This window comes from Pseudorca crassidens, chromosome 7, assembly GCF_039906515.1.
Source record: "Pseudorca crassidens isolate mPseCra1 chromosome 7, mPseCra1.hap1, whole genome shotgun sequence".
Classification (NCBI taxonomy): domain Eukaryota; kingdom Metazoa; phylum Chordata; class Mammalia; order Artiodactyla; family Delphinidae; genus Pseudorca; species Pseudorca crassidens.
Window position 1 is genome coordinate 50,653,925 of NC_090302.1, and position 26,999 is coordinate 50,680,923.

The following is a 26,999-nucleotide window of genomic DNA, read 5'->3' on the forward strand; positions in this document are numbered from 1 at the left end:
CTGGAAGAGGAAGAGGAGTAGAATGAGCTCCCTTCCCAGCCTCCTCTCATCCACATAACAAAAAGGAGTGCAATTTGCTTAATACGAAATACTGCCTGAAATACAGTGAAAAACAGGCAATTCTGAAAAGCAAAGAGCATAATTCTAGCATTATGTGTGACTCTCTCAGAGTAATTTCATAGCTGTGTTCGCCCTCAGCACCAGCCTATCTTCAAACCTGAAGAGAAACAGCATCACACGCTACAAACTCCAAGGCTTAATTTGGAAACTGGAGGCTGGTTTTTACCCTAGCTCAAGCCACATTCAGCACTTTCGCCACTCTTCTTGGACCTCTCACTGTTGTAGCCTCTCCCGCTGCGGAGCACAGGCTCTGGACGCGCAGGCTCAGCGGCCATGGCTCACGGGACCAGCCTCTCCGCGGCATGTGGGATCTTCCCGGACCGGGGCACGAACCCGTGTCCCCTGCATCGGCAGGCGGACTCTCAACCACTCCGCCACCAGGGAAGCCCCTGCCACTCTTCTTTTAATTGCATTATCTTCCCCTAATTAAGGGTATCTGCCTGGCTCCCCTATCTATTGTAAATTCCTTGAGGGCAAGGACCACTCATCCGTTTTTGCTATTGCCTCCTTACCCCACTCCCTCGCTCTAAATGCTACCCCTTTTGTCCTCAGCACCTTACAAAAAGCTTTGCACATAAAAAATGAAAGGAACTCACATTTACTTCGTTCCTACTACCCGCATTCCTTTAATTCTCTCAAGAACACACTGAAGTGGGCACCATTAGGCTCATTTTAGAGGCTGTTCTTTGCTAGGAAGACAAAGAGATTGAATTATCTCAGACCCTGTCCACTGTACACAATGCGATGTCAGGTTCCCCTCTCCTCACTTTCCCCTGCAAAACATACACATCTTATCCAGACATCGGGAGCATCAGGAATCATATTGGTCAACAGATATTCATACACTGTTGTCACACTGAAATACTACAACTTTCAGACATCAAGAGTTCTAGAACAAGCCTCTAAGATTCTAAAGCGGCACTCGAACATGACCCATGATCCTTGAACTAAACTATCACACATATTAAAAAGGATCCATAGGGGGCTTCCCTGGTGGCACAGTGGTTAAGAGTCTGCCTGCCAATGCAAGGGACATGGGTTCGAGCCCTGGCCCGGGAAGATCCCACATGCCATGGAGCAAACTAAGCCCGTGAGCCACAACTACTGAGCCTGAGCTCTAGAACCTGCAAGCCACAACTACTGAGCCCACGTGCCACAATTACTGAAGCCTGAGCTCTAGAGCCTGCAAGCCACAACTACTGAGCCCACGTGCCACAACTACTGAAGCCTGCACGCCTAGAGCCCGTGCTCTGCGACCAGAGAAGTCACGACAATGAGAAGCCCGCACACTGCAACGAAGAGCAGCCCCCGCGCACTGCAACTAGAGAAAGCCCACACACAGCAACGAAGACCCAACACAGCCAAAAATAAAATAAAATAATTTTAAAAAGAAAAGGATCCATAGGCTTAAGAGTGACAGCCTTAAGAGTGATGACTATGAAGGTCATATCTATTTACTTGTTAATGATTGAAGGGTGAGTAAAGGAGGACCAGGTTTCAACTACGACTGCAAGGAAAGTGCCTTAGTCGGGCACCAAAAATAAAAGTCACTATCAGGTTTAAGAGGCTCTACTTGCCTGGGCACCAAGTACTTCCCTCCACTCGCACAGCTCTGGCCATTTGTACAGTTCCTCAAACAGGCCAAAGGAGCTCTGCTTCAGAGCTTTGCACTTACTATTCCTTCTACCTGGAATGCTTTTCCCAGTATAATTAACAGATATTGAATAGTTCACTTCTCTCCTTCATTTAGATTTATGTTTGTGTTGGACTGAAAGTTTGTATCCCCCCCCAAAATTCCCATGCTGAAATTCTAACTCCCAATATTCTATTAGGACGTAGGGCCTTTGCAAGGTAATTGGGTCAAGAGGGTGGAGTCCTCATAAATGTGATTAGTGCCCTTATCAGAAGAGACATGAGAGAGCTTGCTTCCCCTCTCTCTCTCTCTGCTCTCCCCCATATGAGGATACCACGAGAAGAAGGCCATTTGCAAACCTGGAAGCAGGCACTCACCAGACACATCTGTTGGGACCTTCACACATGTTTGCTATTTAAGCTACCCAACCTGTGGTGTATTTGCTAAAGCAGCCTGAGCTAAGACAATGTTCAAGTATAGTCCCCTCAGAGAGGTTTTCCTTGACCTTGCTTTCTAAAATAACATTCCTCCACCACCCCTACCATCAGTCTACTCCTTATCCTGCTTTATTTTTTCTCTACAGCATCTTATGTTAAATTCTACACGTATTTTTTGTAAATGTAAATTCTACATCTTCATCATTGGCCTCCCCCACTAAAATGGGATAATCCTAGTACCTAAAACCATGTCAATAGACACTCAAGTATCTGTTAAATTATTAGTGAACTTAAGTCAACTACCTCTTTAGGAGACAGCTTCAAAGAACGAGTCATCATCTTAGAATCAGTGAGCATGCACTGTATGTACTGTGGGGTGTGACACCCCTCGTCCTACCATGAGACATCACATAGTATCATAGCTAAAAGAGACGGTTCTGGAGCTGGACCACCTGGCTTTGAAACCTGGCTGTGTGGCCTCGAATTACATACGTATATCTCTGCTCCATGGCTTCCTCACTTATAAAATGATGACAATGATACCGACCTCACAGGTTGCTGTGAATATTAAACAAGTTAATGAATGTCTACTGTTTAAAAAATACCTAGAATGTAGTAAGTGCCCAAATAAGTGTTAGGTACATATCAGCAATGTACCTAACACTTATTTGGGCCATTTTAGGGCCCCTCCTTCCTTTATACAGCTTTCTAAACATAGACTATTTCCCCAGTATTTCTTATTTTATAATTTCCCCAGACTATTTCCCCAGTATTTCTTATTTTATAATATTCAGCTCTCACCCTCTACCTGTTTTATTTCATGTTGCTTTTTATCTTTATGATCTAATGACCAATATACCAATGATTTATTTTTATCAAAGAAATGCATGTACGAGGTAATATATCAAATGATATAAAGGACCTCGTGAGAGTCACCATTTCTTGATTTTCCTATTCCTGCCATTAGTTCCATTCTCCCAAGACAACCATTCTTAAAATTTTCTATTTTGGTCTCAGTTATCTCCATAACTCTTGATAACATGCTTAAATCTCTTGTTCTTGACTCATATCAGGGACTTTGCTCATACTGCCCTGGTTCCCATCCAAAGTTTAATATATATCATTGTTTTAATTCCTCTGTTCATTACCTTTGCGATTTTACGTATTCAGGTCTTCATGTGTGTTTCCGCCAACTTTTTTTAAGTAAAACTGTCTTTATTCACAGACAATATGATTGTCCATGTAAAAAATTCTATGCATACTACAAAAAAGAAGTTACCAGAATGAATACATGAGTTTAACACCTCACCAAATATAAGGATGGCAAATAAACACATGAGAAAATGCTCAACACCATTAGCCCTTAGAGAAGTACAATTTAAAGCCACAATGAGCTACCCCTATACACCTATCTGAATATCTAAAATAAAAGACTAATCATACCAAGTGTTGATGAAGATGTGGAGCAACTGGAACTCTCATATGCCACCAGTGGGAATGCAAGATGGCACAACTCCAGAATTCCACCAACTTTTTTTTTTTAATTTTATTTATTTTTGGCTGCATTGGGTCTTCGTTGCTGCACGCAAGCTTTCTCTAGTTGCGGCGAGGAGGGGCTACTCTTCATTGTGGTGGATGGGAAATATTTATTTATTTATTTAGGCTGTTGTGGCATGAGGACTTCTTAGCTGTGGCATGCATGTGGGATCTAGTTCCCCGACCAGGGATCGAACCCAGGCCCCCTTAATTGGGAGCCCAGAGTCTTAACCACTGGACCACCAGAGAAGTCCCCCCACCAACTTTTAACAACTATATGTTACTCCCCATTTTAGGAGGTGAGAATATTAGCACATTTAACCCTTTTCTCTGTTTCCACATTCCACCTTCTGTCAGCTATACTTCTACTCTGCTGAGGTTGCTACAATTTGCAATCTAGCCTACCAACATAACCAAGTCCACCATACTTAGTCCATAGTCGACTCTAAGGGCAGAAAACTGAGAAAAAGCACCTGTGTGATTATGATTATGCCAGTATGCTCACAGCCAGGCTAAGGAAGGAATTAAGATTTTGGTCTCTTACTGTGGATCCCATGTCATGACTACAGATCCAATGTTATTACCCCTATGCCAATGATGTTAAACTCTTTGAGTTCCCCTCACTTTTGATCAGGTATTACCTACATCAGTGACTCCAGTCAAACCTCTCTGCCATGTGATACAGGTCATTGAACTATAAATATTTATATTATTAATTGAAGCTTTTATTAGCATTTGAGGAATGTCCAATTAACCTCAAGCAGCCTTAAGGATTCCACAGGTATTAAAAATGCCTCCTGAATGACCTCTAGGAGCTTCTCCTACTCCATCTAAATAGGCACTAACTGAAACACTGACCATCTTTGTATATGAGGCACAGCATTAGGGGTGATAATGACCACCACATACCATTCAATCTAAACTGAATAAGCAATGAACTTGTTTAATACATTGAGCATGATGTCCTACTTTGGACTCTAGCATATGAATTATTTGCTGCCCACCAACATTCTTTTTTTAAAAAATTTGAAATATGGTTAATTTAGATTTTATTGGTTTCAGGTGTGCAGTACAGTGATTCAATATTTTTATATATTATACTCCATTTAAAGTTATTACAAAATAATGGCTATACTTCCCTGAGCTGTACAGTATATCCTTGTTCCTCATCTATATAATACAGAGTAGTATGTATATCTTAATCCCATGTCTCTATCTTGCCCCTCTCTCCCTCTCCCCACTTGTAATTACTAGCTTGTTTTCTATATCTGTGAGTCTATTTCATTATATACAATTGTTTTATTTTTTAGATTCTACATATAAGAGATAACATAGTATCTGTTTTTCTCTGTCTTACTTCATTAAGCAGAATACTCTCTAGGTTTATCCACTGTGTTGCTAATGGCAGAAGTTCATTCATTTTATGGTTAAACGATATTCCACCACACACACACACACACACACACACACACACACACACACACACACACACACACACCTTTATCCATTCATTTGTTGATGGACACTTGGGTTGCTTCCATGTCTTGGCTATTGTAAATAATGCTGCTCAATGAACACTGAGGTGCATGTATCTCTTCAAAATAATATTTCGGTTTTTTCCAGAAGTACACCAAGGAGTGGAATTGCTGGATCATATGGTAGTTCAATTTTAAGTTTTTTGAGGAACCTCCATACTGTTCTCCATAGTGGCTGCACCAGTTTACATTCCCAACAACAGTGCATGAGGGTTCCCTTTTCTCCACATCCTCGCCAACAGTTGCTATTTACTTTTTGATTATAGCTATTCTGACAGATGTGAAGTGATACCTCATACAGTTTTGATTTGCATTTCACTGATGATTAGAGATGCTGAGCATTTTTTCATGTGCCTGTTGGCCATCTGTATGTCTTCTTTGGAAAAATGTCTATTCAGGTCTTCTGTCCATTTTTAACCAGGTTGTTTGTTTTTTGATATATTTTGGATATTAACCCCTTCTCATACATTTCATCTGCAAACATTTTCTCCCATTCAGTAGATTGTCTTTTCGTGTTGGTGGTGGTGTCCTTTGTTGTGCAAAAACTTTTAAGTTTAATCAGGTCCCATTTGTTTATTTTGGCTTTTATTTCTTTTGCCGTATGAGACCGATCCAAAAAAAATATTGCTATAATTTATGTCCAAAGAGTGTTCTGCCTACCTTCTTTTCTAGGATTTTTATGTTTTCAGGTCTTACATTTAGGTAATCCGTTTATTTTTGTATACGGTGTGAGGAAATGTTCTAATCTCATTCTTTCACATGTAGCTGTCCAGTTTTCCCAGTACCACTTACTGAACTCTTTTCTCCCTTGCATATTCTTACATCCTTTGTCATAGATTACTCGACCGGCATTCTTTTTCTTTAACAAGTAAACATGAGTTTTGCTTTCTTCAACAAACCTCCACATCCAAGATCCATCCCTTTTTAAAGATCAGAGTATGTTGCTCTTCTCATCTATGCTGAGCGTGTGTTTAAATTCTGGAACTCTGATCAGACAGACTTTAGCAAAGAGTCCCACTTTCACCCTTGGCCTCTGGGGATTGGGGAGGAGACTTCTTTTATGGGAAACCCATCACAGTAGATGCTGCCACCTTTGCTTCAAATTTCCTTATCCATGGGCTATAAAGGTGGCTGTCTGGAGCCTGACCTCCTTTCATAATTCTTATGAAATAAATTCTCTAATGTAATGTGCATGATGCTTTTTTTCTAAGAACCTCAAAGGCCATCATTCCATTTGGCCTCACAACATACCTTTGAACTAGGCCAGGAGCCAGTGTACAGATTCTCATTCCACAGATGAGAACAAAAAGGTACAAGAGAGGTCAAGCCACTTGACCATAGGTCACCACAGTACCAGGAGAGGGGCAGGATAAGCCAGAATCCCTGCTTCTACGGACAGATCTCTCACTGCACCCAGATTCAGCCTGTGCAAATGTATGTGAAGTGTTATTTAAAAACACAGGAAGTACAACCCAGTGAAACCTGGAGATAAACTCTGCTTGCAATAAGCAATGGTAGTTGTAGGGGAGCTGCCAAAAGATATATTCTCTTCCTCTGAAAGTTTCAAATAGTGAGAATGATAAATGACAAGACCTCTGCACTGGTTTTATGGACTTTTTTGCTAATTAAGTTTCTTGTTTGTTTGTTTAGTGAGAAACAGAAACTTCTAGCCACAAACTTATTGTAAGCAGGCACCTCCAATTTAGTTCAAGGGACCTCAACTGCTCTAAATCCTTAGAGAACTTGGAGTTGTTCACCTTTTTCCTTATTTCTCTACAGAAGAATGAAAATAAGCAAAAAGGTGTAGGAGCAGCTAGTGTGAAGGAGACACTGGAGCTGTCAGGCTGGGTGGGAAACATGAAGTGAGAGAAGATGTGGTCCCTGCTGTCAGGACTCGAGCCTGCGTGGAGAGCTAAGTGGAGAACAAACGAAAAGTCAGCCTTGAGGGAAAGTTCCAAGAGAGTGGTAAGAGCAAGAATGCCAGAGGGAGTGTGTGCCCGAGAAATCACTCTTGGGCACGTGTGGGGATCAGAGAAGTGGGATCCATGTGGTGTCATGAAACCCTGATGCCACTCCCCTCAACGGAGAAGAAAACGGAAGAAGATTCACTAAGAGAAAAATGTAATGAGCCAAGGTATAAAGAAATGAAATCGCAAAGGAAGATCAGGGGATGATGGTGGTTCTCAGACATGTTCTCTTCTTGGTCTACAAACCCTTCCAGAAGCCTCGTCTAATCCCATGGCTTTAATCACTGGCAAGAGATCATTACGCTGTCTCCATCCCAGGCCTCTCTCCTCGCCTCCACACTCGTATACCTTGAAGTCCTGCAGGCATCTTGGTCTCATCCACGCCGATGGCTTGAATCGCTGCCCAAAGACCCATGACCATAACACAGCCAGTGTGTCCATCGTGGGCCTCTCTCCTTACAGCCACACTCCACCCAGATACCCCACAAGGATCTGAAATGCGTGTTCAAAACTGAACTCATTACAGCCCTCCCACCTCTGCCACCACATACATGCTGCCTCTTCTCCATAGCCTCTCTGTTGATCATCATTCTCCAATCTCTCCAGCTAGTCAAGCCAAAGCCAGAGAATTATCATCATCTACCTCTCTCATTCCCTCAAAATCCACATGCAAGTGGTAACAAGTCTTATCGATTCTTCCTCCTAAATCTCTAATTTGCTCACTCTTCCCCATCCCCTCCATAACTGAATTCAGGTTCTCATCATCTCTCTTGTAATGACATCATCTCCTCTAACTAGTCTCCCTGTCTCCAGTCTCATTCCCACCTCATTCACCTCCCAAACTGGAGGCCATGCTGCTGATCTAACCTAAGGCATGAGCTCATCACTCGTCTGTGAAAATCTTCTAGTTGTTGCCTCTCTGCCTATAGAAGAAAAGTTCAAACTCCTTAGCCCATCTGACAAGCTGCCCGTGGTCTGGAGCCAACATACCACTCCAGCCCTATTTCCTCCCACCCACACCTACCCTACTCATTATCAGATATAGCTCCAAACATACCACGAACCTTTATGACTTCATTTCTTCCTGTGTGTTGGGCTTGGTACAGAGTAAGAGTTTAAGAAATGGTAGTTGCTGTCACTACTACAAGGATGACAATGACACCAATGACAATGACGACGTTAGAGAACTAGGGCCAAACTGTGGATGCTCTTATGGACCAAACCAAGGTACTTAGATTTGGGGCATAACAAAGCATCTAAGGATTTGGGGGCATGGAGGTGATGAAGTTATAATCTCTGGTAGCAAGTATTATAACTGACTAAAGGGGGAGAGACAGGGAGGTACAGGGGCCGTTTGGGAAGCTGCTACAATAGTCCAGGTAAGAAGCATTTAATATAGGAAATACACGTGAAAATGGAAGAGAACTTTTCAAAAACTTCCTCTGGACTTGGTAGCTGCCCAGAAACAAAGATGAGCAAGATAAAAAGATTGCTGAAATTTCAAAAGTAGGTTAAAAAAAAAAAAGAGGGTATCTTTGATGAAAATCTAGAATTTGGGGAAGGAGACAAATTCAGGTTTTTGAAAGGCACAAGCTCAGATTTCATAATATAGGGACTTTTGACAGAGGCAAGAGTTGGGCTCACAAGAGCAGATAAGCAGCTAAGAGAGAGTGAGGCATGAATTATTAAATGGTTCTAAATGTAACAGACCAAAAAGCAAGAGATAGAAAAAAGACTAAAATTTGGCCACAAACAAGGCCACTCATTGGGAAAGGAGCTTGAAGCAGCGGGAAGGCTAGAAGCTTGACTGTTAACATTTTACAAAGGAAGAGGGACCTAGGAAGTTGAAGAAAAGACAGTTGTGGCTTAAGAAAATCATTCATTCAATAAACTTTAATTGAGAGCCATCTGCGCTGGCCACTTTTCTAGGTGTTGGGCATACAGGAGCCAACAGAACACAGTCCCTCCCCTTGTGGAAGTTCACTTTCCAGTACAAGAGGCAGACAATGAAGAAAACAATAAAAATGGATTGTCAGGGAGTGCTGGCGACTGTCTCTAAAGCTACTAGGGCTTGTGGAGGATACTTTAGGCTCTAAAATGCTGCCAGGAGTCTTCTGACATATGTGGAAAGTGACTGTTCCTTACAGATAGTTTGCACAAAATGAAATGATGCATCATGTTTACATTATAAATTGCCACGTAGGAGAGGAATTTTCTGAGAAACTGCAAAACTAAATAGTGAAGCCCAACTCCATACAAATCTTAAAAGCTGCATTTCCATTCGATCTTTTATAAACAAATATAAGCAAAGGCATGTTTCTCTCTTAATCCTTAGCATGGGAGACTGATTTCTCATTTTCCATAAATCTTCACCACTCTGCCTAAACTACATGGGAAAACACTGAAGGGCATCATTTCAATAGAGCTTGCCAAAGCAATGATGCTACTGTTTGTTTCCATATGATGAATTCATAAGTCTAAGAACACTCTGGCTCACATCACTTCTTAAAAACAGTTAAAATTTTCATATGCACCTTATTTGCTTTATTGTAGGTATTAAAGTTAGTTTTCCAATAGAAGATAGACATCAGAAGTCCTATACAATAGAAGTTTCTATGCAATTTCTCCAGTGGGACATGAAATAACCTTTGGTGATTTATATCCTCCAAGGGCATAAAATATTAAAAGTGAAACTCTCACCAAAACACCCATAAATTACCACTCTGTTTAAATTAAATGATAAAAGTCTATGAAAGTGTGCTTTAGACCATAATATAGTAAACACAAATATTTTATACAAATAAAAAAGAAACCATGAATATCTCAGCCTAAAAAGGTAGCACTTTATTTACCTGAACAGCCCAAAAACAAGACATAAGAAAAACATGCTCTTTATTGGTCGATGACCTAAGTGAATGAGAAAGAACTAAAGCTTGCTTCCTTGAGACCCTCCCTCGAAAACCGCTTTTTTCTTTCTTAAAATAAATTTCAAGTCAATGCATAAGATGAGTCTATTTCGGAAACACAATTCAGACAATATGGGTGTTATCTGGCTCCCAAGATCACAACAGATTCTCCGTAGCAAATGAGTGAGTGAAGGGTTATCACTGCTGAAAGCCACAGAAATAGCATCAAAAAACAACAAAAAAAATCAAGGCAGGTAAGATTTTCAAAAACAGCAAAGCGGGGCCGTTTGGTACAGGTGCAAAGAGCCTTGTATCCGTGAATGAGTCTGAAAGCTATCACTTTATTACAACATTAGAGACACACTCTGTGCTGTATAATCTTTTAAAGAATCAGGGAAGGTTGTAGCAACTTTGGGGAAATTTTCTATACAAAAATTGGCTATAATAAATTTTGATTCTTAAATAAGCAAACCCTCAGCAATCAGGAAATTTATTCTAGAAGTAAAACAGCCTGCCCCAAAGTTCTGAGTACCTAAGAATTCCCTGTTTTAAGCTTCTTTCATTTTGTGCTTGAACAGCCAGTTAAAATTGGCAGGCTTGATGTCTCAATGAAATTCAGGCAGAAAAAAACCACACTGTCAAACTGTTCTTGACATATTTTTTAAGTAAGGTCTTTCTTTCTTAAAGTACTATTTAGATTCTTGCTAAAATAAATTATTAGGAACTTTAGGGTGAACAGTAGATGAAAAAATGTAGCCCTGCCCCAGTTTAAAGGTCATAGTTCATCATTGTAGATTATTTATCCTATGCAATTGACAAGGTGGCTTTATGAGTTACTTTCCCCCAACACCAAGTTCTATCAGATGCCTACTTTCCCAATTTCACAATGCTTTTTGACAGAAATTAGAGACGCAAGAGGGAGGACATATGGGGATATATGTATATTTATAGCTGATTCACTTTGTTATAAAGCAAAAACTAACACACCATTGTAAAGCAATTATACTCCAATAAAGATGTTATAAAAAAAAAAAAAAAAACTTGCAGAGGGAGCCTTATGGAGTTGTTAACTCACAACCCTCCCTGAACACACAGGGATGGACAGAGCACCGGATGAGAAGTCACACTCAGTTCCTCAATGAATGCACACCTCTGGCCTGAGCTTCTGTACAGGCAGCACTGGAAGGCACAATAGGATAGATCTGTTTTCCAAATTGCACGTCTCAGCCCATCAGTGGGGAGTAAAATCAATTTGGTGAATCATGATCAGTGTTTGGTAGAGTTTGGAGGTGGGATGGAACTTATCAGAAAATACTAGAGCACATTTCACGCAGTATAGCTAAGTATCGCTCCATGAAAGCTTTATTTTTAATATATTTATTATTTATATCTTTATGTCTGTACTGGGTCTCAACATAGAATGTGCTTCCTAAAGGGCACTGAGTTGGCCATAAAGGGTTGTGTAATGGACTGAATGTGTTTCAAATTCATATTTTGAAATCCTAACCCCCAGTGTGATGGTATTAGAAGATGGGGCCTTTGGGAGGTAACAGAGCTATGAAGGTGGGGTCCTTACGAATGGGATTAGTGTCCTTATAAAAGGGACCCCAGAGAGCTCTCTTGCCCTCTTTCCACTGTACGACAACACAAAGAGAAGTCAGCAGTCTGCAACCTCGAAGAGGGTTCTCACCAGAACCTGACCGTGCTGGCACCCTGATCTCAGATTTCCAGCCTCCAGAACTGTGAGAAATAAATTTCTGTTGTTTGCAAGCCACCCAGTCTATGTTACTTTGTTTCAGCAGCCGGAACTGACTCAGACAGCTTGGTACTTCTCAATTATTTACAGTCAAGGGACACCGAGTGGCTGAAAAAGCCACGTGCAAAGATTAAATGCGAGCTTAGCTTAGGCTAATTTCTTTTAACTAGTTTCTGTAGGATCCTACAATCCTGCCTCGGATTCATCCTAAAAATACCTAGAACATCCAAGATAATGCTTTTGGCCTCCAACTAACTCCTTACTCAACAACTGCTTTTCTCTTATCTAAAGAGCAGTCTCTGGTTCCTGTTAGAATAAGAGTGCACCTCGGGATTCCAGACCACTCTAAAATCTTGGTATTCGGTGTGGCTTGGGTGGTCCCTAGGATCACACTGAAGTCTTCATCCTGTGGCTTTAAGAGCAGCCGACTATAGTTATGACCGTGGCCTGACCACATTCCAGGGAGCAAAAGCATCAGAGTAGGATGCTGTTTAGAAGAGCAAGTCCTCAGACCTGTGCACGAGTTCAGGGACCAAGATGTGTCTGCTTCCTGGAGGGCCTGGCTGGATGTGAGAGGTAAGGATCCAGCCAGCCAAGTCTAGGGTCCTCTCCAGCCATTTCAATTGCTCTGGCTGCAGTATGGACGATGGATTAGAGGATTAGAGGAGAGCCAGGGTGGACTCAGGAGCCCAGGGAGGCGATGGCTAGAATCCAGCAGAGAGATGAGAAGCTGGACAGCAGAAACAATGAGAAGCAGGCGGATGGGGGAGCTATTAAGCAAGCAAAATCTATAGAAATGGGTGATGGGTTAGATGTGGTGGATGACAAGGACGGGGTAAGGATGGCTCCCAAGTTTCTGCCTTGTGCGAGGTAGTGGCTAGTTGTGCCCATCACAGAGCTAAGCATCCGTGCAAGAGGATGAGGTATGAAGAGAAAAAAATCAGGATTCTGGTCTTGGACATGAAAAACTTGAGGTGCCTTTGAGATATCCAGGTGCAATGTCAATTATGTCATCTAGAGCTCACAGAGAGGCCTAGGTTGGAGATACAAATTTTAGATTCACTTGTGTCCTCCTTTTTTAAACTCTTGTACCAGAACTACATTTCGAGGCACAACTGCATGAAGCAGAGAAAAGAATGTGGGCTTTAAAATCAGAAAAGCCAGAGACGGAACCTTGCCTTAGTGGCTCTGGGCCCATGAGCGCGTACCTGCCTGATTAGGTTTCCATTTCCTCCTCTATCAGCAAGGATGCTGCAGCCCGCTGTCAGGAGCATGGTGGAGATGAAAGAAACAGCACTTGAGAGTGCCTGGAACACAGCAAGTTCTCAGCACAGTGGAGCCAGAGCCATGTTTGTACTTTTTTGTATACCCCATGGCACCTGGTACTGTCCTGGCCAAGGGGTCCATCAGTATCTAGTATGTTGAACTGACCTGAAATATTCAGAATTGTCAGTAAGCCACTGTTTCCTAGACAACCACTAGCTCCCGAAATCATTCCTCCACCTGGGGTCCTACTGAAGCAACACCCAAACATAAGCTATGCATGGAGCATGTCTTACCCCTCTTCAGCCACATCTCCCAGCCTTGGGAGTAACCATCACTTGGCAGGGCCAATGACTAACCATAGCGGTTTTGTACTGTCTGAAGTCCTAGATACCCAATCCAGTCATATGAAATTGTTTTCTTGTGATCCACAAGGATGTGAGAAAAGCAAAGACTGGCTTTACTTCTCCTCTGGTATTTCTAGTGGAGCAGGCAGATGGTACCCTCTCCACAGGTCCTGAAATTCACTTGGGAATACCAAGCACTTCAGGAGGCATAGATTTTGAGCAATGGATTTAACATTTCCTGCCAGTGTTGAGTGTACATCAGAATCACCTGTTGCCAGATTGCTAAACCCCATCCCCAGAGTTTCTGATTCAGCTTGCCTGGGGAACAGTACGAGAATTTGCATTTCTAACAAGTTTCTAACAAGTTCAAGATGATGATGGTCAAGGGGCCACACCTGAGAACCACTGTCCTGGCTTCTTCCCTGAGACCGGGCTATTGATGTTTCTAACATTTAAAGAAAAACCAGCTGAGCTTGGGAAGTTTTTACCTGGAGTGTCACAGGATGTTGTCTTGTATACTATCACTAAGGTGTCTTAATTAGGAATTCCATATGTCTGGGATTTAGGTACTTTCAGACCTTATTTTAATAGGTTTGGAACATTTTGTCTTACGCTTTGTAATTTCTACTTATCTGTTCTCTGTTATTCATTTTTCAGTAAATAAAATGTGAGAACTCTTTAAATAGAGATACTACTTCATACGCATGCCAGAACCTATTCACCTAAACAAGCACTGTTTCCTTCTTCTGGAGGACCTAGTTGTCCTTCTCATGGACCTGCCATAGCCAGCCTTTAAGAACTGTCTTCACAGCTCAACCTGCTTGGCTTGAGTGACCTCAATGGTGGCTCAATTCATCTTGACAGGATGGATGGGACCTAGTCATTCATTCATTTACATGTTTACTGGGCACCTACTATGCGTCAAGCACTTTCTTGAAAAACAGTGTTAACGAACCATGACCTCTGCCCTCAAGGAGCGTATAAATTGAGTGTGAATTTGAGTAGAGGTGATAAAAAAATAAACAAGTAAAATACATAAATGTGTAAGTGTCCACTGTGATAGGTGAAGAAAACATATGAAGAAGGTCCCCTTTAGGTTAGATGATCAGAGAAAGCCCCTAAGGGAGGTGATGTTTAAACTGATTAACTTAGAGAAGCTTAAAGTCCACTCTCCTGTCTGTGTACCCTGAGCTAAATTCACTCTTAAGCCACCCTGGGAGCTTTAAAAATATGTTTATCTGATACTTATAAAAATTAAAGAGAATAATACATTTCATACTTGGATTATTATTTCTGTTAAGGAAGAGAAAAAAAATCATTCCTAGGCATATTGGTTACAAAAAGTTGGAGGTCCGGTGAATAAATACCATTTATAATGTAAAAGGAAGGACCACTATAAACTATTGAAACTAGTGTTTATCAGCCTGCCTGACATTTCTAAAATGGTCTGGAAAATAATAACATCAGAATAATTATAAAACATTCCAAGGTTTTGAAGAGTGATATCATGTAAATTCATAAATTGTTCAGTACACATTCATTAAATCCCCACCATTTCCCATGCAAAGTGCTAAGTTCCAAGAATACAAAGATAAAACATGATGCCTAACCTTTCCCACTGACAAATATTAGCTAAACACCTATCATGCACTTACCGCTTCCTCAAGCTGGTCATAGTTTTGCTTCTTTTTATTGCTACTGTTTTGTTTCCTTACTTTATCAACAAACGTCATGACCAAATGATCAAGAGATGATTATGATGGGCAAAATCCTGGATAAACCCTGGATAAACAATAAGGTCCTACTGTACAGCACAGGGAACTATACTGACTATCCTCTAATAAACCATAATGGAAAAGAATTTTTAAAAGAATATATATGTATAACTGCTGCATAGCAGAAATTAACACAACATTGTAAATCAACTATACTTAAGCAAAAACAAGAAAACCCACTACCCAATAAGTAGAATCGATTGCATTTCTTGTGCCAGTCTATGAAGCAAAGAAACACATTTTTATGGCTAACTATAACTTCCTCCTAAACCCCTTGCTCAGCATTACTGGATGGCAAAGTCTTAGATATCACCTTTCTCCTACACAATAGAGGAATAGTCTACAGTCCTGTGTCTTTAGTCCTGGGATTTTAGTTCCAACACCAGGTAATTATACTTTCTAGGCCTCCAGTGCTTGCAAGCCCAACCCTTGCCTGAAGAACCTCTACTGAAAGACACACAAGCCCATTTTTAGTGGGAGCAATACTGCACACACAATGCTGTATAGTTCAATACAATACTCAATTTTATAACTGACTTTCTAAAACTCTTAGAGAAACAGGTCTCAAGAACTTGCTCACCCATTATGTCAACTCCCACAGACATACTGCACACCTATTTTTAATTCATCCCATAAACAACACAGAAGACTTTCTACAAGAAGAATACACACTTCATGGAGTTGTCCTTTTAAACAGGGGTTTAACTTAAAATGATAATAACAAGGACTGCCAGTTGACTAGACATGTAACAACATCTCAATTACTATGTTTCAAATCTTCCCAAGAGTAACCTAATTTGGGTAGGATTCCTGTGTTTTCCTATATCATCTCCTTATACACCTCTGCTGAAGTTCGTATGCAATTGAGAATGGAATACACAAAATCAAGCCTGGTTTCCCTGCCCTCATCTTTTATACTGAAAGGGAACCTGACTGAATAAAATGCTTCATCAATGGCAGCCAATCTTGACTACACAGTACTTCAAAAATGTCATGAAGAGATTAAGTTTACCATTTATTTTAAAAAAGAAAAATACTAAATAAAACAAAAGGCTAGGTTTCCTCCCTCCCCGATTTCCCTGGCATTTAGAAGAACTGCCATAGATAAGTTCACAAATGAACAGCTGAGCTGCATAATGTACAGTTCTAACTGCGCAGCTTCTAAAAACAAAATAAAAGGACTCCTTCCAACCCCAGTTAATGTACTTGATATAAAGAGAACATGTTTCTGCAACAAATACATTTCAGGCTTGACGCTTTACAGAGTAACTAATGAAGGCTCCAGCCACAGGAAAAAAATGATTTTTCCAGGATATTAAATCTTTTGACTCACCATTTAAAAGAAGTACAAGTAAAATGAAAATGGAAATTAAATGTATACATATTTATGACTTTACCAATGTATGACAAGGCCACCTTTGGCTTCTGGCTTTAATAACCAGGAAGAGAAGCCTGGAAAACCACCATACATTTGTACTTCTATTCAAATAGTTCTCTCTGCCCAAGCACCGGTTGGAGCAAAGTATTAATTCTGAGTTCAGGGACATATATAAGCCAAGAGAATCACGGTGAATGGATGAAAATGGACATTGTCTCCTTAATTATCTGCTTGGACAAGAAGGTATAAAAATATAAATACTAAACAATGTTAAAATGTGACAACTCGGGCTTCCCTGGTGGTGCAGCGGTTGAGAGTCCGCCTGCCGATGCAGGGGACGCGGGTTCGTGCCCCGGTCCGAGAAGATCCCACATGCCATGGAGCAGCTGGGCCCGTGAGCCATAGCCGCTGAGCCTGCGCGTCCGGAGCCTGTGCTCCGCAACGGGAGAGGCCACAACAGTGAGAGGCCCACGTACCGCAAAAAAAAAAAAAAAAAAAAAAGTGACAACTCATTAATTACTAGTAAACAGAAAATTTCTGTTAACCTCTATGATTTCTAGAAGTCAAAAATGCACTTTCACCATAGAACCCCTAGCAAAACCTTGAGTAAGAACCTTCTTAAGAATTCCACATTAGCCCTGGTCGCTAAACATCTGTTCGACCATGAACAAGTCAATTCACCTCTCCAAGCCTCAGCTGTCTTACCCATAAAAGGTGCGAGTTTCTGAACTAGCTAATATTTTAATTCTCTATCAGAAAGAAATCTACCTCAATCCCCAATGGCTGAATCTGTTAATAATATTTAAGACCCATTCTAATTATTTGTCATCATACTCCTAAAGGTAAAAACACTACTTTTGTGCGTATAGGACGAAGGGGTGGAAAGAGAAGAGGATTCTTAAAGGGAACAGAAACTAGGTTGGTTTTGTTAATTAGGTTCCCCCTCTGAAACCACGAGCCAGTATTAGCACCTGCTGAAATTTACCCAAATATAAGAGTGGTTGGTTTCTTCATCTCAAGATATACTCTTTCAGAAAATGGCACAAGTCAATTTCTAGGAATATATATTTCAGCCAGTTACACATTACTAACAACTAAAAGGGCAGGGGGAGGCAAGCAAAAGAGCATGACATAGATGATGTGAGTCTACTGTCGACCCGGAGAAATAAAAACTCTTCTTTATATGATGTATTCAGGTAGGAGAGACACAATGGGTACCTGCACCTGCCAGCTTCAGGAGGCATACCTCGTGTAGGTAAATTACCTTACGGGTCAGCAGATGCTGGGAATTTGCATGATAAGATGCTTTCTATGTTTTACAGCATGTGTTTTCCTTATGAGTGATTTCATTCCCTCCTTCACTCAGCAACTCTTCATTAAATACTTACTATATGCAAACCCCAAAGCCAAAAAAATAAATAAATAAATAAATAAACAAAGGTATGAGTCGACTGTCTGGAATATTCAGGTGAATCTTGACATTTATTTTAGAGTAGTTCAGCCCCTGAGAATATTTCCAAATCAAAAAATAATACTAAACAATACAGATGCTAAGCTAAAGTGCACTTGGAATTTTCTTTCCCTTCATTAAGTGGTATGCGATGACGAGGAACGGGGAGTAAATTAGAATACAGGTGGAATAGGTTATTAGCTAAATCCCTTAGTTAATACAGGGTGAAAATTTCTCTTTCCCCTAGAGAAAAATGATACCACTGGATTACAAATATATTGATAAGCATTACAGAATGCTAAAACTAGAAGGAGAAAAATAATACAAACCTCTTGTTTTATATGTGGGAGACCTGAGACTCAAAGGTGGTAGAATTTGGTCCAGGTTATACAGCCAAATACAGTGCCAGAACTAGAACCCAGGTCACCAGCAGGCATGCTTAACAGTCTCTGGTGTATTGCATGTACTGTATCCCATGATGTGTCCTCATTGCTATCACAAGCGGAACAACGGCATAATCCACAAAGCAAAGGACGAGACATCAGAAGCTCTGAGTTCTAGTCCCGTAAGCTACTAGATTAGACATGATACTATAGAAAACTCTAATCACTTGTCTAAACCTCAGTTTTCTCATCCGTTGAAATGTGAACAGTAATTCACAGTAAGACAGTACAGACCACAATAAATGCAAAAGTCTGGCCATTGTAAAAACCTTATACAAGTACAGAACTAACACTGCGTGATGATAGTGGTGGTGGTGGTGGTGGTGATTTCACCACCTGAAATGGTGGTGAAACCAGGCTTCAACTCTAATTCCAGCCACTTGTTACCTTGATAAGTCATTGAACTTGTGCGCCTCACATTCCTCCTGTGAATATGTGGTTAATAATCTTTGCCCTGCCTCCCTCAGAAATGGACAGAATTAAATGCTTTTCAGAGTACTAAAAAACAATTACAAATAGCAAGGCATTGATGCAAACGTAAGGTATTATTACCAAATCCCTCTAGTCTTAATTTGGACAAAAATGTAACATGGTTTTATTATTCATTTTTTAACAGTTTTCCTCCTCAACTAAGACATCATTGTGCATTCAGTCTCAGACTTACCAGCTTTCTCATCAGTCTTCCTAAGTCTCCAAAGAACGCACCATTTCCCTCAGCTCAGAGATGTTTACTGCTTACTCAACTTCCCACTGGCATGGACTTGACTAAGAAAGGTTTTTTTTCTAGGGCCTCCTTTCGACTGGAAACGCTCTGACAAAAGCTTCCACGAACACTATTCTACTTCATCACGTTAGAGGGGTAATGAATCCAACCCTTTGGCTTTTCTCCACTCCTAACCACTGCAGAACACTTCAGCCTTTACATAGAATGAGACAGAAGTCTGGGTGGACGCTTTTCACGGGAGGGGCAACAAGGGTTACCCAAACCCACGCTCAGTAGTATTGATGAGGAGACTGCTGCTTCTTTGCAGGAGACTAACACATTCTGAGGCCCAACCGGTCCCTCAAGAGTCATTCACCTTAGGACCTAGGGCCTCTGGCAGGCTGAGAATGTCATAGAAAAATAGTAAGGGCGGGGGCCGGTATTTTGGGTCTGCAATACGCTGCCTTTAACAAGGCATCAGAGTAACTAGCATTTCCTTGCTGAGAACCCTGATTTCAGTTGATCAGAAGAAAGAATTCATCAGCCTATCCAAACAACTTCTCTGGAACAGGTTTCTATCCAACCACGCTGGGCACCAGAGACAAGTGAGCCGGGGGTGGGGGGTTGGTAAGAACTGACAACAGGCTCATCTGCATAGATGAACGATAAGCAGACATTTGTTGTCTGCTGTTTTGGTGACTCCTGGCACCGGTGTGGCAAATCAAACCCCGGCATTCTCCCTCTCCGGTGCCCCACACTCCCACCCCCCCTCCCCAGCTGCTGAAGCTTCACGTTGACGGGGCTAGGGGAGAGAAGCAGGGGAAATGCAGAAGTCGGTTGCTGCATTTAGGCTGGAACCATACCGCACCTGTTCAACCCGGCTCCGGCGCCAAAAATGACCAAACACTGACTCGCAAGCCCCTCTTGAGATCCCAGGGGCGCCTAACAAGTTCTCCGCTGTTTAATACCGGGGAAGGGTGGTGGGAGATCTCTCTTTCTGCAGCCAAACTCAGCTGGCTCCCATTAAAGGGGAGGGGGCTCCTGCTTAAGTGAACCCAGAGTGACCCCCGAGTGTCACTGCGGCTCCGGGGATCCGGGTGGTAAGCGGGTGGGTGCCCGCGGGGAGCGCGCAGCCGTGGCCCGGGGGGAATGAAGGTCCCGCTTCGGTAGCCACGCGCAACCCCTACACCCTACCTCCAGCACAAGGCGGACAAAGTGAAAGCGTCGAGAGACCTCCAGGATTCATCCGAGACTCAGAGCCCCCAAGCTCGAGCCCAGAAAGAGGGTCGCGGGAGGAGGGGCCGGGGACGCGCAGGAAACTTACCTCACCCGGACAGCATTCGGGCGCCTCCGGTGTCGAGACCAGTTGCGCCACAGTCTGCAAGTTATCGGGACGTTGTCGCTTCCCCCGGGCGAAAGGAGAGCAGTGCAGGCGAGGGGCGGGAGGGGCGGAGGGTTGGCGGGGCGGGGCCCGGGCCGGGGCGCAGCTCGAGGACCGGGCAGGTGCCGGGGCCCGAGCCGCGGGGCCAAACTCGCCCCCGACGCGCCTCGTCGGGGGCGCGCGGCTGCGAGTGTGCAATGCGCGCGCGCCGCGGCGGGTGTGTGTCCCCGCTTTCCCCTTCCTTCCCCGCCGGTCCTCCGGCCAGACTGAGCCGCGAGCGGCCGCCAAAGCCCCAGCCGCTCCGAGCGGCTCCGCAGCCGGGCGCGCTCTGGCCGCGGCGCGTTCGGGGTCGGGGGCTGGGGGCCGGGGGCCGAGGAGCAGGGCGCCCCCGGGCTCGGGCGCGAGTCCCGGTGCAGAGAGCGAGGCGCGGAGACCGAACGGGCTGCGCGGCGGCGGCCGCGGCTCCGGGAGGCTACAAGCCCCGCCCGCCGGCCGCCCAGGCTCTTCCCCTTTTCTCTCCACCCCCTCGCTCCATCCCCTCACGCCCTGCAGGGAAAGCAGACGGGTTTGCAGCAGAGGTGGCGGGAGCCTCCGCTGCAGTCGGACTGGGCGTCCGAGTCGATGCTCGGGGACAAGGCGCTCCGTCCCGCCGCCGCGTGCCTAAGACGGAGAGCGGGGCTGGGGCGGACCCCTCGATCTGGCCGGTTCCTCTAGGGCTCCAGGGCTAACCAAGGGCTTTCCGGCGGTGCTAAAAGTCTTGTAGCCCCGGAAAACAGGGCTGTTAGGATAGGGCTCCCCGCTTCCTCAGCAACACCTGGTCGCCTGTCCTCTGGAACTCTGCTTGTGCCGAACCCGCACTTAAGCACAGGTGTCCCCTTCACCAGGAAGGGACAAGCTAGTCTGAGGACAGCAGGTGTTCCCAGGAAGTAAGACCTACCAAACAGGTAGAAGTGGGTAGGCGAGGGGTCTTGGGAGAGAGAAGGCTGGAGGGACGGTAAGCACGGATGGGTGGTGATGGGGGTTCGGGCTAAATCTTACTGACAGCACTGAGTGGGCGTGGGGCCCTGGTAATCTCACCTGACGTCAGCCTAGCTGCGGAGAGGGCACGGGCCAGGTCTAAAGGGCTCTCTTGCGGGGCGGGGGAGGGGAATGCTATCATGGAAGCTATAGCTAAATGTCCTTAATTGGAACCGAAAAGGGAGTGGATCTCTCCCAGCTGAATCAAAGCAAGTGGTATTTCTCACCCTCACCCCTTCCTTCCACCTTACCCTTATTTAAAAAACAAATGAACACACTCATGGGAAATGTGGGATACATTCTGTCCGAGCAAAGCCAACATTTCATGGTCCTTATCCTCAGATACCACCGGCTTGGCAAGCCAAAATGAATTTCTTTGAAAGGATACTCCGTTCGTTCTCAGCAAATGAAAACCCTCTTTTTCAGTTTTGAAATCCTTTTTACCTCCCACCTCCCACCACATGAGCTCAGAATGGAGTGCAATAATTCCTTGGTAACACATATCTGTTAGACTGTTTTTCCAGCATACTTCTTCCAGATGTGTCTAGCCATCACTGGGAGTTTTAGGGCATCACTTTTTTTGTTTGTTTTTGGGTTTTTTTTTTTTTTTTTGGCATCGCTTGTTTAGGACCCTGTGACTCGTGTCTGGTTTTATTTTAGCATCCTAGGCTCTTCAAAGCTCAGAGCAAGAACACAAGTCTAGTCCAGCATATGCTCACTTTACAGAAGTAAAAACTGAGACCCAGAGACATTAAGTGACCAAAGGGCGAGAACATAGGTTCCATGACTCCCAGAAACACTGGACTAACAAAGTTCCATTTGGGGTCTAAAGAGAGACAGGTGGAGGAAAGAGAAACAGATCAAAGAACCCTTCATCTGCCTGGTGTGACTCACTGTGCAGAGGGCAGAAGCACGCTGCTGTAAGTAGCAGACTGCCTGGGATCTGGGGATGGTAATCCCAGTCTCTTCTCTGCTTCTCAGACGTTTGCTCTGAAATCCAAGGAGAAGAAAACAAATCGGCTTCCCAGAGAGGTAGTGACAAGTGAAAATGCAAAGTCAGTTCTCAATATTTCCTGGGAATGCAGAGGAGGTGAAAACAGGTAAAACCAAACTTAAAACACAGTGGCTCAGAGGTGGTCGGACATGCTACATACAAATGGATGCATACATGTGTATACATGCTCCCCCTTTTCCATAAAGAGCCAGTTTGATTCCCTTCTGTAAAGCACAGATGCCAACAGGCTTCATTTTCCAGAAAGAAGTCACAAAGCAGACTCCCCACTGGCCATTTAGAGAGCTAACTCTATTAAACAGGATTTTAAGGAAATCTACCAAGAGCCTTAAGATCATCATTACTGTAAATTAATTAATGGAACAAGGGACCACATACCATGAGACCTGATATTTCTCCTGGATTCTAGCTCAAAATCTATCAACAGCAATTTGGGAAAGTCACCTTCTTTTGGAAATAAAACAGTACCACTACCATTAGCAATAGTGGCTTGGCCATAAAATCTGGAAATATTGAAAAATCAGATAATGCTTATCTAATTGTTTTACTTGATTTCGAGTATAATTTCTCCAATTGATTTCAGATCTTAGTCCAAAATCTTAATGATGCTATGTAATACTCCCCTATGAGAAACATGCATAGATTTCTTATGGTAGATTTGAGAGCATTAATGGCTCCAGTTAATGACCTCCCTTTATCCAGGTCCTTTCCTTCTAACTTTGTAGTCTCCTCCCACTCTGTGCTCACCCACATGAGTTACTGTGGTCAGTGGAACAATAGCAGACTTGATGTAAACGAAGGTTTGAAAAACGTTTGTGCAACAAAGAAATACACATCTATTAAATTTTCCAAAATCCAGAACACTGATAACACCAAATGCTGGCAAGTATGTGGAGCAACAGGAACTCTCAGTCACTGCTGGAGGGAATGCAACATGGAATGGCCACTTTGAACAACAGTTTTTCAGTTTCTTATGAAACTAAACATACTCTTACCAGGTGATGTGGCAATCATCCTCCTTAGTGTATACCCTAAGTAGCTGAAAATTTATGTCCATACAAAAACCTGCATGTGGATGTTTATAGCATCTTTATTCATGATTGCCAAAACTTGGAAGCAACCAAGATGTCCTTCAGTAGGTGAATGGTTAGGTTGTGGTAAAACGGAATACTATTCAGTGCTAAAAACAAACAAACAAAAAAGAGCTATCAAGCCATGAAAACACATGGAAGAAACTTAAATGCATATTACTAAGTGAAAGAAGCCAATCTGAAAAGGCTGCAAATGGTATGATTCCAACTATAGGATATTCTGGAAAAGGCAAAACTATGGAGACAGTACAAAGATCAGTGGCTGTTAAGAGTTGGGGGGAGAGACGGATGAATAGGCAGAGCACAGAGTATTTTTAGGGCAGTGAAACTACTCTGTACAATACTATAATGATGAAGATATGTCATTATACATCTGTCCGAAACCTTAAAATGTACATCAAGAGTGAACCCTAGGGCTTCCCTGGTGGCGCAGTGGTTGAGAGTCCGCCTGCCGATGCAGGGGACATGGGTTCGTGCCCCGGTCCGGGAAGATCCCACATGCCGCGGAGCGGCTGGGCCCGTGAGCCATGGCCGCTGAGCCTGCGCGTCCAGAGCCTGTGCTCCGCAACGGTAGAGGCCACGACAGTGAAAGGCCCGCGTACCGCAAGAAAAAAAAAAAAAAAAAAAGTGAACCCTAATGTAAACCGTGGTCTGTGGTGATAATGATGGTGTCAGTGTAGGTTCATCAGGTGTAGCAAATGTGCCCTCAGGTGGGGGATGGTCATAATGGGGAGGCTATGCATGTGCCGGGGCAGGAGGTATATGAGAAATCTCTGTCCCTTCCCCTCAACTTTGCTGTGAACCAAAAAGTGCTCTAAAGAATAAAGTCTATTTTTAAAAAATTGTGTGCATTTCTGTTTCTGTTCTTAGAATTCTGCCATCACCAGGAGAACAAGCCCCCTGGAGGATGAAAGACCCTGTGGAACAGAGCTGAGTCATTGCAGCTGAGGTCATCCTTGACCAGCCAGCCCTCAGTTGACTGCAGAGGTACAAACAAGTTCAAATGAGATCTGCCAGGCTTGGTCCAGGTCACCCACCCAGCTCATAGGTTCATGAGAGATATTACATGGTTGCTGTTTTAAGTCACGGCTTCAATTAATTATCTATTGCTGTGTAACACACCACCCCAAAACTCGTAGCCAAAAACAACCACCATTTCCTATTTCTCATGAGTCTGTGAGTCAACTGGGCTCGGCTGGGCATTGGCTAGGGTCACTCAATTGGCTGCATTTAGGTGGCCGCTGGCAACTGGACCAAAGGGGAAGGTCTGAGAAGGCTTCACTCACACATCAGTTACCTCCATCTGCCTCCCCCGACCTTTCTCCTTCCACGTGGTTAGCTTGGACTTCCTCGTGTGGTCCTTTCAGCCTTGTCAGACTTCTTGCACGGCAGCTAGCTTCTCAGAGGGAGGAACTGGAAACAGCCAGTCCTCTTAAGAACTGAGCTGGGAGGTTCTAGAACATTACTTCCACTTCATTCTATTGGTCAAAGCAGTCACAAGACCAACCAAATTCAAGAGGAGAGGAAATAGACTCTAACTTTTGATTTGAGGGGCAGCGTGTATGTACAGGAATTAAAGGACCTTATCACAGCCATTGTGGGGAGACGACCTCACCTCCTAAGTTTTGGATTGGTTGTTCTTTTAAGCTATGGAACTTTGGACTAGTTACAAGTCCTTTCTGGACCTTTCTATGAAATGAGGGAGGTTGAGTTTCTCTATATTGCTAATGCCTATTTAACTTTTCTTTGGTGATGTCTCAAGGGCAAACTGAAGTCCAATAAATATCTAAAAAGGAGTTGCCAGAGGGAATTTGGGGCACATTGATCAACCATGGGCACTTTTAGCAGTTCATCTGTTAATTATTTTGCAAGAAAAAATTCTCAAGATGCCACATGAAAGGCATGCATTTCCTCCATGGACATCAAACAGTAAAGTAGAGGATGCAACCATCATGACTCCTCAAGGATCATCTTTCATAACATTGTCTTGTCTTCACTTTCTAGAAATTTGATTTCTAAGCAGATAAGAAAAGTTAACTGCTTAGCTGACTCCCCTATATAACTTGAGATGCTCATTTCAGAGGGTGCGTTTACGCGGGGGACCTTATGCTCTCTAATTTCAGGTTTGCTCTTAAAATTAGCAAAGACTTGAGAACCTCACCCCCAATTCCCTTCCATCTCTTCTTTCTCCCTGTACCATCTTCCTTTCCTCTAGCTATGCTTTCTTTTCCTGCCGCATCCTTTCTTCCTTAACCCTATAGCACTGAACTAGGAGTCCTAGGCCTGCTTAGGACCGTCCCTGCAACAGTGAAGTCTGCATTCTCTCTTGGCTCCATATTTCTTGGATTCAGATTCATGTCTGTATCATGAGATGCTCTGAAAGGTCACAAGCCTGACAGTCTATGATCCTTAGATGCTTCTGCAATACATACAGTGGCAAGGCTTGGAGGGGGCTGAATATTAAGGACTCAGAACCCTTTAGAAGGGGTACACATGTGTCTCAACCTTTCTCAAGCAATTCCCAGCACCTCAATACTTTTCCCTAAGGTTTTGTTTGTTTTTAATTAGAAAACATGCAGCTCTACCATCTACAAGCCCTATCTATTTAACTCATTACTCTTTACCCAGAGGTTGGTATCATCCTAGCTCTCAAGACCAGCTGGTGTTTTACATCTGTTAGCCAGAAACCGTCTGAAAACTGGAAGCCCAGTGTTAGCAGGCATTCGGGTCTGACCCTAAAAATGTTTCCCCAAATACCTGGTAACTCATCTAAGAAATATGAAAAAGAGCTGAGAAAGATTGCCGTAACTAATTTATACCAAAATACAAAATTATATGCATTGAGATTACAATTATGTGGAAAAACATGCACGTGAACAACTCCTGAAAGAAAACAGTTAAAAATTAAAGTTCTTGTGCTAGGGTAGGGGAATTCTAAGATTTAAAAAGTTTCGATGTTATGTTGTTTTTACATTTAAAAAAATGCATATGCCATTACAACTTCTAATTTCTGTTGGCCTGTGCAACCTGTTTTCTGTTGAGTTCAGTTACTCCTTTTCTCTTCAATGGTTTTCTCTAGTTACAAACAGACTCACATGCATACCTTTTCTAGGTGAATGTTCACCTTGCCCAGAAGTTCCAAAAACCACGTAAACTTAAGTGTTTGATTTGAAGACTGAACAAGAAACAAGAGAATATCAGAATGAAGGGAAGAAAGAAGAAAAAATAGAGAATTGGTAGGATGGCACA

The 26,999-nt window shown here is 43.1% G+C and overlaps 1 protein-coding gene across 3 annotated transcripts in view; it reads right to left on the reverse strand.

The window, feature by feature from the left end:
* Nucleotides 1-21,004, reverse strand: part of PIP5K1B (phosphatidylinositol-4-phosphate 5-kinase type 1 beta) — a 326,914-nt gene extending 305,910 nt beyond the window's left edge. Inside the window, exon 1 of one of the 3 annotated variants that reach the window (XM_067744231.1) lies at nt 20,574-21,004. The gene's annotated coding sequence lies outside the window, so the exon portion shown is untranslated. The remainder of the gene's footprint in view (nt 1-20,573) is intronic. The other 2 variants (XM_067744230.1, XM_067744228.1) reach the window with 2 other exon arrangements.
* Between the last annotated feature and the right edge of the window lie 5,995 nt (nt 21,005-26,999).